Source organism: Suncus etruscus, chromosome 1, assembly GCF_024139225.1.
Source record: "Suncus etruscus isolate mSunEtr1 chromosome 1, mSunEtr1.pri.cur, whole genome shotgun sequence".
Taxonomy (NCBI): Eukaryota; Metazoa; Chordata; class Mammalia; order Eulipotyphla; family Soricidae; genus Suncus; species Suncus etruscus.
Genome location: NC_064848.1, coordinates 201,681,238 through 201,696,436, shown reverse-complemented (window position 1 = coordinate 201,696,436; position 15,199 = coordinate 201,681,238).

The window sequence follows — 15,199 nt, the reverse complement described above, 5'->3', positions numbered from 1 at the left end:
TGAGGAAGAACTCAGATAATGGTGGAAGAAAAAATTTTACACTCTAGCGAGGGATGTGTTATGTACAAGAAACTCTTTGACAGTTTGCAAAATACTGACTAAAGATTTCTTTGTATGCAATTTCCTAAACTGTTGTAACTTTGCCTTTGAAATAAAAAGAAAAGCTATTCTTTGACAAGTAATTAGACTTGATACTTTTTTGAGATTTTCTAAAATCTACCTCTCTTGTCTTTTTGATCACAGCATAATTTCTCTAATCCAGGGGTCCTCAAACTTTTAAAACAGTGGGCCACTTCACTGTCCCTCAGACCATTGGAGGGCCAGACTATTGTTTAAAAAAAAACTATGAACAAATTCCTATGCACAATGCGCATATCTTATTTTAAAGTAAAAAAAAAAACAGGAACAAATATAATATTTAAAATGAAGAACAAGTAAAGTTAAATCAACAAACTTACTAGTATTTCTATGGGAACTGTAAACCTGCTTTGATAGATTGTAGTTTGAAGACCACTGAGAGGGGGAGTCAAGAGACAGAGAGAAAGAGGGGAGTCGGAGAGTATGGCACACATTTCACACATGATCACTGCAGGCATGGATGAGTCGCCTGCTAAGCAGAATAGGCAGTAGTGGCAAAAGCATGGTGTGTGTGTGTGTGGGGGGGGGGGTTCTGCATAAATGTCCTTAGTAGACCACATGTAGCCTGCAGGCCACAGTTTGATGAACTCTGCTCTAAGGCATTGAAAACCTAACTCTTCACTTCCTATGTCTTATTCTAGGTTTAGAAATTCATATAATTGGGCCGGAGAAATACCATGGAGGTAGGGAGTTTGCTTTGCATGCAGAAAGATGGTGGTTCGAATCCTGGCATCCAGTATGGTCCCCTGAGCCTGCCAGGAGTGATTTCTGAGCATAGAGCCAGGAGTAAACCCTGAGAGCTGCCGGGCATGACCCAAAAACAAAAACAACAACAAAAAAGAAATTCATATCATTGTTGTGGAACACTATGTAGAGTAGAGTACCTCTTCTAATGTTTAATGGAAGTTTAATGAAACAGAGTTTACTTTTTGTATTTTCTTCATTCCTTATCATTAGAATTCATCACTAGGAAGGACGGATCACCCTCAAGGCTTAGCTCAAGGCCTTTTAGGTTCTACATTGTTCATTTCATCTCATGTAGAGCAATATTCTATCTAGTGATACATCCAGAGTATAACTTCCAAAATCATAAGGAAAGAAACTTCTAGTTCATTCCATCTAACATCTTCTCTTACCAAGGAGGATGCTGAGGGCTACAATTAATGTTTGCTTAGGGTAGTTGATAAATTCAGTACTAGAATTGGGTTTTCTTCTTTTTGCTGCTTTTCTACCTGATACCACATTGATTTGAGGCTATTTCTTTACTTTGGTTTAAATCTGATTGTAGCCTTTCTATTATGTACTTGGTAATCCATTAAGTACATTTATCGATTAGGTCAATTAACATGGGATCAGGGCTAAAAAATGGAAACTTTGGAGGGGCACACCTAGCAATGCTCAGGGGTTACTCTTGCCTCTGTACTCAGAAAATACTCTACAATGGTTCAGGGATCATACAGGATGCTGGAGACTGAATCCAGGTTAGCTGCAATAAATGTAAGTACCCTCCCCAGTCTACTATTGCTCCTGTCCCAGACTGATATTTATTTCTATAAATATTTTTTTTCTAGTTTTCTGTATCAATACCTAAGCTGAAAATGGTACAAAATATTTGACTTGAATCTTGAAGAAATTGGGAAGTTAAAAACAATAAAAATGATGAACAAGAAGGAAAATTGCTAAAATAGATCAACCAGCCGATTTGCATAAATAACTGAGGATATTTTGTTGTAATTAAGAAGAAGGGCATGGGATAAAAAGACTAGGACAATTGTCTTGATGTGGTTGACCCTGATTTGATGCCTGGCATTACCCATGGTTCTCCAAGCATTACTAGAAATGACTCCTTAGATAGAAAACAGAAGCAACCCCTAAGCACTGCTGGGTGTGGCCCAAACCAAAAATATGAAAATAAAAAGGAGTACACAGGGCCCAGAGCAATAGAACAAAGGGTAGGGTTCTACCTTTGCAGACTGCAGACCTAGTTTAGATTATTGGCATCTCATTTGATCACCAGGAGTGATTTCTGTGGACAGAGCCAGAAATAACCCTAAGTACCACTGCTTGTGGCCAAAAACCAATAAAAGAAGGATTCAAAACTATAGTCATTGATTCTTAAGATCAGTAGTCTAGTTGCTAAGTGTGGCACACTAAGTCTAGTAGTCTAGTTGCTAAGCATCTAATAAGTTGAGACACTAAGAGTCTTCTCTATGATATTCAAATAAAAAACATGCCAAAAATGGGTTGGGCCTTTACTAGAAACGAAGAAGACATTAGATGGGTTTTGAAATCACAGTTGAAAATTCCAAGCCCTCCCCAACCAGAGCCCTTTACCTTTCTACTATTTCAACTTGTATGATAATAAATCTATGGTAAATTTGTTGTGAAAACTCAAATAGAGCTGGTAGTTCAGTTACTTTTATTGTGTGCTTAACTTTGTGGTGTGTGGAGTATGTGTGTGCGTCTTTGTTGTTTAGTGTTTCTCAAATTGGTTTATACATAATTTTGGGTGCGGAGGTTGGATGATGATGGAGAGTGGTAGTCTTCAGTGCTATTGGGGAGTTCTTTCTGTTGTTCTTTTTAAGAAAGTAGATTTCCAGGACTTGGGCAGATGCTAAATGATTTTATTTTATTTTTTCTGAAAGCCTATAGGCCAAATAAGTTTGGAAACCTCTAGTGTAGATGCTTAAAATATTTGGGATAAATACACCGAGACCATGAGCCTGTTTTCTGGACAGTGGTTTTATGGGTAATTTTTCATTTCCTTTGTATTTTCTGCATGATTGGCATTGTTTCAGTTAGGAAGCCTACAGACATACAGATGTGTATAGGACTTTTAAAACTGTAAGTGAAATAAAATAATAAGCAGCTGTTAAAATTGCCAGCTAGAAAAGAAAAAAAATTGCTCTGGATGATTTATGAAGATCTTTCCTGAAGAAAGCACCCCAAGGATGTGGCTTCCTGATTTCAACTTGCACTTTCTTCTGTCTAGATTTGGGGGTGGGGGGAAACTGCAGGGATGAAGGCTGACTTTGACTCAATAGTCAAATAGGCTGTCTTATGTGGAATAAAGGACAAGGTAGGCAGGGAGTCCAGAGACCCAGGACCCCCAACTGACCACCCGGCTCCTTGATGACCCGGGTTCAACCTGGCCCGATTTTCCACAGGGAAGCTGGAGTGGAAATGACTCTTTTGGAAAAGAGATTTTCAAAGTCGACTTCACTCAAACTCGGCAAATAATTAACTTTTCATGCTCTCATAAAATTGAGATTGTGGCTGGTTCAAAGCCTGGGACCCCGGACCTTAATTGAATTAACTCGCTTTTCCATCCTGTGAAGGATCATTCCAAACCATAACATTTCACCAGGGCTGCCCTTCCTGGCGAGGACATAAGCACCCATTGACAGGAGGCCTGCCGACTCAGGCCTGCGGTGTGCACCTTGGGCCTAGAGAAGGGGGGAACATGGGATTTGGGGGAGGGCACAAAACCCGTTCTGTTTCCTACCCTTGAAAGTGCAGTTGGAATGCGTCGCCACACAACACTGTCCCCGCCAAGGCAAAGAGAGACAGCCAGCATACTGGACTTCCCAGTCACGCCACACACCTGGCTCTTTTTGCCTTCCTGCCTTTTTCATCCAGAACTTTCTTCTAGTGGAGGAGAATAAATGATAGCTCTTTTCCCTCTTCTTCCTGTCATTCAGTGCCAGCCACTCACCTCCTTTTAGACATCTCTCTAACTTCCAGGGTTTTGGGCTCTTATTCCTTCATCTTGTCTACATTTGCTCAAGTTTCTTCTCATTGGCCTTCTTTCTGGAAACAAATATGTGGAGCCAATTTCTGATAAAAAACAAAAGGCCATGACCATTGGAAATCCTCATAGGGGACCTATAGGGGAGGCCCCGACATAAGTATGTGAGCGGGAATCAGATGGTCTGTTGTTTGATTGTCAAGCAAATCCAAGGACAGAGGAGCTCAAAGGACAACCAAGTCAACAAGTGTAAACAAAACATAAAATTTTATGTCCCCTGCAGGTCGAAAGCTGCCTCCTCTTTATTAGATTATCTAACTGCCTTTGTACATCAGTACCTATGACTCACGTGCTCAATAAATATTTGGCTGATGACGCATTGTCTGAAGAGCAAGACTAGGACATCTCCCATGCCCGAAACCTGGCACCGTCCAGAACTGAACAGAGACTTCGAATCCTTGTGACTTCTGGAGAGCTGAATCATGAAGCTAGGACAACTGTTGCACTTTTCTTTATAATTATTCCTGGTCTTTTTAGGGACAGAGGTTTTGGCATTGGAGCTCTCTTAAAGGCCACTCAAATCTGCTCTACTACTCTACATTCTGCCCTATGGAAGCTTGAAATCAGGGATCCAGTCAAGGAAACGGAGAATTGAAATATTGAAGCTGACCCTTGTGTTTCATATCTGGGAACAAGCTAGAAAAAGTCTCTGCGTACGAATCAGAGAGTTATAGGCGGGATAGGTGATAAGCTTGCATATACCCACCCTGCTTCAATCCTGGAGCACAGAGCTGGTATACGTTCTGATTACCATTGGTATGTCCTTCCCTTAGTCCCCAAATTAAAAATAATTATAAGTCAGGATTCCAACTCTATTTTATTTGGGCTGTTCTTCCCCCATGTTGTTATGGATCTTCAGTTTTTATTTGTACATAGATTTTATTTAGCCTATTTATGAAAATCTCATTTTGAAGGACCCTGTTTGGGATATGAAGTTTTGAGGTAATTTCTTAAGTTGCCCCAAATATAATCAACAAGCTCTGCTTATGAAGTGACCCTAGTGTGAGTCAATTCAGACCCAAGTAAACTGCTTCCCTTATGAGGAATGGGTACCCTACAGAAATTCAACCAGCATTATTCAGGGAATAGACATTTCCTACCTCTATTCCATATCTTTCTCTCCAGTCCCTGCTCCTCCACTTCTGTGTTCATTTATTACTGTTGCTCAAACATAAACTTCTTTGCCTACAGCATTGGTTGTATTTTTTCAGTTGATATATTTTCTTGTCCCCCATACTCTTTTACAGTTCTATCAGTCTGACAAAACATAAATGCCTGAAATACATGAAAAAATTGAAGTATATGCAAGTTCTGTGTATGAAGAAGTTGGCAGCATAATGCATTTAAGAGTGAAGATCTTCAGCAGCATCAGAGTGCCTAGGGGGTGAGGTGGGGTTGGGGTGGATTGATATACCCTATTAGCTATTGGGTGTAATAAAAATGAAACCTATGTAGGTAAATGAAGAGAAGGTTTCATAGGTCATGTTCTCTTGCATATTATTGTTGTGGCCACAAATTATTCATTTTTTGGTATTAAGTAATAAGTATATAATTAAAGTTTCTAGAAATAGTTTAATACTTCTAGTTGATTTGTCTTTATTATATAAATGTATATTTTTACCATGTTTTATACCCTGGTTTAATATAAAAATAGCACTTCTTTTGGGCTACCCCCATTAGCACTCAAGGGTTACTCTTAGCTCTATGCTCAGAAATTACTTCTAGCAGACTTGGGGGACCATATGGGATGCCAAAAATCAAACCTAGGTCATCTCTGTGCAAGGCAAATGCTCTTCCCTCTGTGCTGTTGCTCAAGCCCAAATTTCAACTTTCTGATTCTAAAATAAAAACATAAGAGAAAAATTGATATGAGATTATAGTTGCAGGAACCTATTTATGTTCTTCATTTTAGACCCCAAAAGGAGTAGAATAAAGGCCATTGTTTTTATGTCTATCTCTGAAAATAAGCACCTAAACTGATTCCAGCTGTCTATCCTAGCAACTCTGCAACTAAGAGTGAGTGAAACTTAGATACAAAAATCTATGCAAGGAGGATCATAAGTAGTGGCAGGAAATAAATGAGGAGAATAAAGAGACTTTCAGCCATCACAAACATTATAGAACAAAAACTTCTATACGTTACATCTCCCTTGACCAAGGAAAGGACCATCTGCAAGAGTTTTCCCTCTTGGGGCTGGAGAGATAGCATGGAGATAGGGCATTTACCTTGCATGTAGAAGGATGGTGCAGAAGGTTCGGATCCCTGCATCCCATATGGTTCCCTGAGCTTTCCAGGAACAATTTTTGAGCATAGAGCCAGGAATAGCCCCTGAGCGCTGCGGGGTATAGTGTCCCCCCCCCCCCGAAAAAAAAAAAGGAAAAAAGATTTTTCCCTCTGTTCCCAACTTTGTAGATGAGGAAGTCATTTGGCCCTAGTGCTTTCCTTCTTGGCCAGGTAGATTTTAGGAAGTCCATTCCACCAATGCTTTTCCTCACTTGGCACTTCAAGTTCTTCTTTTTAGATTTCTTCATTTTCATTGTCTGCTTTCTAACCAGAACCTGATTCCTTTCCTCTGGAGGAACCATATTGAGAGTTGTTGCATACAGCCATGTTGGGACATAGAAAGGCTCAGAGTAAGATGCTTAGGAAAACACCTTGGAATTCCAATCTTGCCATCCTAGCAGCTGCTGTTGCCTTCTTCAGCCTGCTATACTATTGAGGTGAATGTGAGGCTAGTTTGGGGTCTACTATTTTTACTTCCAATAAAAGATACTGTGCTTGGATCAATGTCCAATCTTTCCTGCTTTTCTAATGGTGATGCTAGGCTTGCAATTAGTGCTCTCATCTTGGTTTTGATGATTTATTCTTGTCTTAGCAACTCTGATTTTGGATCCATCCCCAAGACTAGTAATGGCACTTTTCAAGGGTTTTTAAGAACTGAATGTAATATTTTTATGTAAAAATATCTTTGAAACAAAGTTTGTTTCTAATTTTATTGGGACCACACTCGGCAATGCTCAGAGATTTGCACTCAGGAATCACTCCTGTTGGTGCTCAGGGGAACCATATGGGATACCAGGGATTGAACCGGGGTCAGTTGCATGCAAAGCAACTGCCTTAGTTACTGTTCTATGGCTCTGGCTCTCTATGAAAAATTCTTGACCCATTACAGCACATGGTGACTAAATGGTCTATACCAGGGGTCTTCAAACTACGGCCCGCGGGCCACATGCGGCCCGCAGAGGAGTATTATCTGGCCGCCAGCAGTGAGCGCTGTTTGGTTGCCAAGATACCTGCCAGCATATACACTCAGTCTATATCCAAATATCAGGAACCATGCACTCAAAATGGTAACCATCTTTGGTAGCACTTATGCCTGTGAACAGACTTTTTTCAAGAATGAAACATCTGAAATCTCCAACCAGATCAAGATTAACGGATGCCCACTTGCATCACTTGTTACGGCTGGCAGTGACAAATATGGAACCGGTCATTGACCAGCTCATTAGCCAAAAGCAGGCCCACAGTTTCCATTGAAATACTGGTGTGTGATCTGTTTATTTATAAATGGTTTTCATTTTATTTATATAAGATATGTGCAGTGTGAGTAGGAATTAGTAGCTCATATAGTCCGGCCCTCCAGCTCTCTAAGGGACCGTAATCCGGCCCCCATTTTAAAAAGTTTGAAGACCCCTGGTCTATACTATTACCATTATTTTGGGTCTCGATGTATGTATTATTTTCAGTCACAATTAATGGCACAGCAGTGGACCATGAGAAGGAGTGAAACTTGCGTAGTCATTTTTTAGGGCAGGCATGAGAATGATCAGCTGCCACTGATATATGCTTCATGTGATCTAGGAACAGCAATTCTAAGCCAACTGCCAGTTACTGAGCATATGGCGAAGAAGTTGTTGAGACCAATGGTAAATGATCCAACCCCTTTCCTGAGCCCTGACTTCAAGTCAATAAAAAATGGGTCACTCTGCCTTCATGAACCCTTGTTAATACTCGGCATGTACCCAATTTTCTCTTTTCCCAGGACTTTTCCAAGATTGATTATTTTCAGCAGATGGATAGAGTGTCTGTGGCAAGGCATTGCTCATTGTACCCACAGCTCATATTTCATTAGATAAATATACTACATGGTGTAATCCAGGATCTATGGGGAGCCCCATTGTAGAAGAATCTTTGAGGAGAGAAGTTAATCAAGACCCAGGGAAGGAAAGTTATGGACACTGGAGTTAGTGTAGGGCATGCGCTCATTGCCAGGAGACTTTTTTTTGTTTATTTTCTCAGATATTAAATATGTAGTCAGGCTGCTCCTTTAGCTATGGATGTACTATGAATTTTATTGGAGCTGGATAGAGAGAATCTGAAGAGAGAAATTAAACAGGGTTTCACCCTTTCAATAGGCAAGGCTAAATCATGGACAGAGAATAAATTATAACTGCAGATATTTTAAAGGTATATATTTTAATTGACATGCTTAGATATTTCAAGTGTGATTTCTTGATGCCTTTTTCAGGGAATATGTATGGAGTTTCTCTAAAGAGAAACGTGGGAGCCTAGAAATCACTTCAGAAGTCGATGGATTGGCTACTGTAGGGCTCTAAGAATTGTTCATGTGACAATTTTTTGGCCTGATTTTAGTGATTTTATCTTCTTTCTCATCATCTTTTTTCTTTCTTGTCATCATGGGGAGAACGACAAGTATGGTGAGCCAAGCAGTGTGTCTGTAGAAAGAGCATGTCTATGCATTCCGGCTCCCGAGAGCTGAAGATAGAAGATCAGCCTGCAGCTTAACAAGTAAACTGTGCAGTGTCAACAACTTAAAAAGAACCAGAGAGTCATTTAGAGCAAATGAAATGGCCCAATCTTCGTGGTCTTGACATACAAAAATCTTAACTCAATCTATGTATAAAACCTCACTAATACTATAGATACAAGAAATGATGAGAAATCACCCAAACTATAAATGGTCAATAAATATTTTGTTTCATTTTAAGAACAATTGAAGATAGGGTCCTTAACATGACATTCTGGTTGTGTTCAGCAGTAGGAATATTCATTTAAATTTTTTTTACTTTTGGATGATCTCCCTAGTTTACTAAGGCTGCACAAAACTGTTCATACACAAGGTGAATTAAACTGGGGATTGAAGTTGGACCATTAAGCATATTATGTATGCATTTCTTTGTTTAACTATCTTCCTAGGCTCCATTTTTGAAAACTTTTGTTTTAAGTTACACCAATGTGAGAAAATGGTCAAACATTTCTTTTATTAAAAATTAGTGCCAATTTTAAGGCTTACTAGGCCCAATGACACGTTTTTAATACAGATCTCTACCCCAGCTATGTTCTTCTTGTTTTCCAGAGATTTTTTAGCTCCATTTGAACTTATCCAATACCCCCTTTCCAGATATTAACTTTAGAATCCCTCTTCCTATGTACAACCTGGATGTGACAAGCTTTAAACATACTTGCAAATGGTAGATTGATTTTGAAACAATAAAAGGATCACCAGCCCTGTCTTAATTCCTTTCTTTCATCTTCAAATCACAGATGGGACTTGGTGTGGGGTTATTACTTCACCATATATCTTCTCATGTTGTTCAAAATGAGGAACCCCTTTGTGGCAGAGTCCAGATGAAGAAGTACTCATGAAGGACTAACTTATGTAGTAAATAGTCATCTTTTCAATTATATTCCAATGAAGGAATGATGCAAACAACAATAGTGATGGCAAAAACATGATTTCATTCATATTGCATCACCATTGAACTTCTACACAAGGGACTCTGCCACAGAGGGGTCTTACTGTTCCTGATATGAGGTATACTACTTGTCTAATCCCCTAGAGCCTCTGGGACAGATTCCCTCTCTATGCTCCCTCAGGCCAGCACCAAACTCTTCAATCCTATGTCTGGTTGATAATCTGGCTTCAACTTTGGGTTCTTCCCTCTTGTAAGTTTATAGAATCTGTAAATTTGGACTTGGTATCCAAGGTATCACATTGGCATTGCTCCTGTGAGTAAGCAAACACTGGCCCCTGCTCATTTCTGAAAGACACCCGAGGTTGATGACTAAGAGAAGCATCAAAACCAGGCTACTGGAATATGTACCAGAACCATCCTGCATGAACCATAAGACCTTGGGGCCAAGACTTCAGAATTATCAACAGAGGGGTAGGGACTCTACCTTCTACATAGAGTCTTTGTGATCAGTAAATATATCAATGCAATAGGGCCTCACTTCCAGCTAGTGGGAGGTTTAGTTAGTTGACTGCAACTTCATGGAACCCAGCAGAACAAAGTTCATATTTCCATAGATTAATGAATTAATGAATCTCAACCTCAGTGGATTTCCTAGTATATATATACACACTTCTAAAGACTTCTAAGCACTTGTAATGTGAAGCAATTGCACTCACTGTCTAGTTCATTCACTATACTCAATAAATACTTGTTAGACTAATATATTTGAGTTTTCTTGGTTTTGCTTCTTTTTAAGACAATGTTGTATTTATTTAGAATATTCCATGAATCCTAAAATTTCTTGAACTATTCTAATAAAATGCAACTGTATTTTGTATTGTATTTTGAATACATTGTCTACTCTCCTCATTAAAGGTAGGTTAGAGACTATTCCCACCCCTCCCCCACATTTGTCTGGATTTTAAACTTTTAAAATGTAAAGTTACTTTGGAAAAATTTTTTTGTGGTAGTGAGATATTCCTTACTAGAGACATTTAAGTATATAAGGTGGGAGAGATGATATTTCTTTTTTTTAATTTTTTTATTTTTAATAATGAGAACAAAGATGCAAAGAAAGAGGACAAGGTAAAGTTACAGTGGAAGAACAATCACCCATAACATAATTCTCAGAAGAAGTCCCCTTGCTGATATCTTAACTTTGCACTTTCAGCCAAAGAACATTAAGATAAATAAAACAGAATCCATGTAAAATTACTTTGTCCCTCAAGTCCCCAGATTGTAACACATTATAATATTTCTTAACAGCACACAAGGCAATCTAAAGCCATAAAACTTACGTAACTCCTTAAACATTAGAGGCATAGTATTTTTTACATTTCCATGTACATGCATATTAGCTTAAGTTAACCTCAAATTTTAAGTGGGTTTTTTTTTAAGGATTAGAGTCAAAGGAGCACAGTAAAAACAGTGTTAGAGTGGCAATTGTTGTTTGCATAGGCCCACCAAAATATGAGAGGCATAGAAAGGAATAACCTTGGCCTAAATACAAAGAGACCCTACCCCTGAAGTTTCTTGGCATAAGACCAACTCTAGGCTCCAGGCAAGCTAGATTGTCCAATCCAAGACATTGTCTGTAGTGCCAACACACTTTTATTTTTCACACAGTCTCTGTTGTTGGTATCATGTTTCTGTATTAAAGATCCTGGAATCTGCATATTCTACATTGAAGTCAGGATGTGGAGCATCCTAAGGGCAATGCAGGTAGCCCTGTCCCAGGTCGTTGTTGTTGTTAAGTCTTCTCAGTATTAAGGGAAGTCTCTTTTGAGCAGGTTGATGTCTGAGCAGTGATAGGGTCTTCCGTGGTAGAGGATTGCTTCCAGGTGATGTTATAGACAAACCTGGATGTTTCGTGGATGGCTTCCCTGGTTCAGGGGTGAATGGAAAATGCCCTTTCTTCTGAGGCCTGTGCCAGGTCGTTATGTCAATGTTCAGGGTGTAAGGTCCCTTTGCACTACAAGATTTGTGTGTTCCAATCTCTATTAGATAGGATCTTATTTGTATGTATAGTATTTTCCCATTTTAATGTGCCTATGCAAAAAAAGGAGCAATGCCACATGGCATTATTGGCGCATATGGGAGCCATAAGAACAAGTCCAACAATTCCCATGACATGGTTCAATCATAAGCATTAAACTGGGGGACTCTTTCACCAAAATTCCTTGTTGAACAGCTCATAAAGAGAAGATAAAAAGTGGTTAGAATCTTCACTGTATAAGAGAATGTTTAGTAAGACTTATAGCTGTCAGAGAAAAAAACACAAAATATTCGAAAGAAATACGTGTCCATTTTATGTCTTTTGAAACAGTTTGGGGTTGTTACACACAATGTACGGCTTTGGTCTGTGATTAGGATTGTGCAGTACTGAAGTTAAAAAGAGTAATGTGGGTTAGTGATGTTTGGAGGGGTGAGAGAGTTAAGGAGTAAAAATGAGCTTTGTAGGGGTGTGGGAAAGGGCAGAATACAAAATGGACATTTTGGATACGGAAAGCATAACATAAGGATAAGGAATACTCTTGATACATGCAGTGCGTGCGGGGACATGTAGGCTGGTCAGAAATTGCCAGTGATAAACTTAGTGCAACCGAGCAAATCTCAGCACACCCCAAGTTAGTTCCCACCATTTCTGGCCTCCTGGGCTGGAACCCCAGAAGGCCTGGAGGCCGGGGACAGAAGAGGGGAAGGCTGGGGCCTATCAAGGCTCCCAGCGCACCCAAGTTAGGGAGAAGGCCTTCCACATGGGGTCTCCCCAAAACCCATGCCGGCTAGAGCTAGCCTCCAGCTCAAGAGAGGATCGATAGAGAGCTGGAAGCCAGGATCTGCCTGCCCTACACCCTGTGCCCTCCCCACCCTAGAACTGGGGGAAGGGTGGGGAAAGCTTGGGACCCCATCCAGGAGGGACCCCCCAACACCCACCTTGTCTGGCTGCCTGGGCTGTCACCCCTGAAGGCCTGGAGGCCGGAGGCAGAAGAGGGGAAGGCTGGGGGCCTATCAAGGCTCCCAGCTCACCCAAGGGAGAAGGCCTTCCACATGGGGTCTCCCCAAACCCCATGCCGGCTAGAGCTAGCCTCCAGCTCAAGAGAGGCTAGATGATATTTCAAAGGGTACAGTTTGAGCTTCTGTACCCTTTGTTCTCAGAATGCTTACAAGGGAGAGTTAAAGGACACAAAATCGATTTGGTCTTCTTCCACCAGCCTATATTAGGTTTAAAGGACTTGGCATATGTCAATGGTAAATGTAACTTTACTATTTCCCTGATTGTCACAGGGGACTCTGTGACGCCAATTCTGGTAATGCATCTAAATCTACCCAGTGATTGTTTGGTGCCTTACCACATATTTTCCCAATCATTTAACTTGTTCAGTTTTTAATAATACAAATATATTGTATAAAGTGACGTGGCAATTTAAACAAGGGCACATAATATTTTACAAACCTCAAGTTTGGAAAAGAGAATGTGCACATTTCCCCCTGTTAGATTAAAAAAAAAAGATAAAGTGGATGGTTCAGGGGCAGTCATGAGGAAACCCGAGTTAGAGGCTTTTTTCTATCGATGAGAAATATAGAGGGGTCTCTTTAAATGTTCACCATAGGGGAAGTCAACGTGAACAGCTCTCCTTGTCAGCTTTTAGAATTGCACAGGCATTTTGGGTTGGCCCCTTTGGAGTATCGTGCAGAACAAGACCAAGGTGCATCAGTTCTCCTCAATAGTGCTTAGCCTTACAGAGAATCAGAACAAGAAATCGTGTCTGCTCTAGTTCAGAGTCGGGCTAGAAACAGGAAGTGAGCTCCTGAGGATCATAATGAAGACCTAGAACATTGACTTCAGCACTGAGACAAACGGGGGTACTTTCTGTTCTTGTCACTTGATGTCCCGTGACTTGACCCCATCAGGGAAAATGATTATGACTGAAAGCATAAAAACAGATGACTTTTTGGACTGACCTTCATCCAGTTCAACTGGAAGCCAACTATCCTCTTTGGATGCTTATTTTGTTGGTTTCCTAAACTCCTATTTCCCATCTACCTGGAGAAAGAAAGTTCTTTTAGAAACATACAACAGAAAAAAAATTCAATCAGCAAATCAACCACTGACATTTGTGTGATTTTTGAGATTTCAGTGGAAAATGAGATTTTTTGCAGTGACAGATTAAGACCTTTACCCAAACCTTTGCTCACACATTATCTAACTTAGATCTCCTTACACCACACATACCTTCAAGACCACTTCCCTTTCTAAGTGTTGGGCACAATTCAATGATGTCTTTTTCTTTTTAAATATACATCTTCCCCTTCTAGAAATAAAATGACTGGATGCATCTGTCATTCCCCTTCTAGTGTAAATGAATGAAGGTATCTGTCTCGCTCACCAGCTTTAATTCAGAATTCAGCACAATTCTTGGTTGAATCAAAACAGAAAATTGCTGGTTTAGATGTTTGTTCTGGCCTTTGCTGGAGTTCAGCAGACAGTCATATTGGAGAAAGTGGAAAGATTGTGGGAATCTGAGCATGAGAAAAGTCTCATCAAAAAAAGACTTCAGGGGACAAAGCGATAACACAGTGGGTAGGGATTTGCCTTGAATGTGATTAACCCAGGTTTGATCTCTGTATCCCACATGGTCCCCCAAGTCTTCCAGGAGTATTTTCTGAGTGCACAGCCAGGAATAAATCCCAAGGACTGCCAGGTATGATGGCCCCAGCACCCCACATACAACTTTATACTATTCTGCTTGACATATTGATAGCAGAAAAGCATTAAAGCATTTGGTTTTTGGAGGCCACACCTGTTGGTGCTCAGGTGTTATTCCTGGAAGTGTTCAGAAAACCATGTGGTGTTAAAGAGACTTCTTGCACGCAAAGCATGTGCTCACCTCATGGAGCATTCTCTCCTGCCCAAGTGCCATGTCTTATTTCTGAATTCTTATTTTAATGTATTTTATGTTAATGGGATTGTGAATGCAGGAAAGTTTTGAGCTCTTGTATAATCAAGTGCATTAAGGGAAAAATTAGAATGATACCTGATCTTCGCATGCTTTCAGGCTGCACCTGATTTCAACAGCTAACTGTCAGTTTAGATCCTGAGGGTTTCCTAAGAAAATTAAAAGACTTTGGACTTCAATTTCAAATAAGTAGAAGAAGAGACTAGAATGAGTTCTTCAATCCCTCTTCAGCTCAACTTCGTGGGCTTGAGCTGGGTAGAATTATTGATTAGGTAAATGGCTTCTGGGGGCTGAATTAAATTCTCATGCCTAGTACTAAAGTGAAGCAAACCATATGGGAATTCTTGACAGTGATTGATGAAAATACATTATCTAGTTATAGTACCATCATGTCATTTTTTCCTTTTTTCCCCCCTTTTTCTCTTCTCATCTCCTTCTTGTCACCTCTCCCTCCTCTTCTCACCAAGTTGTTAATTTCTGGCAATATAGGAAAAATAAAATATCTCAAACTTTCAGAAACATTCTTCCATGCAGATTT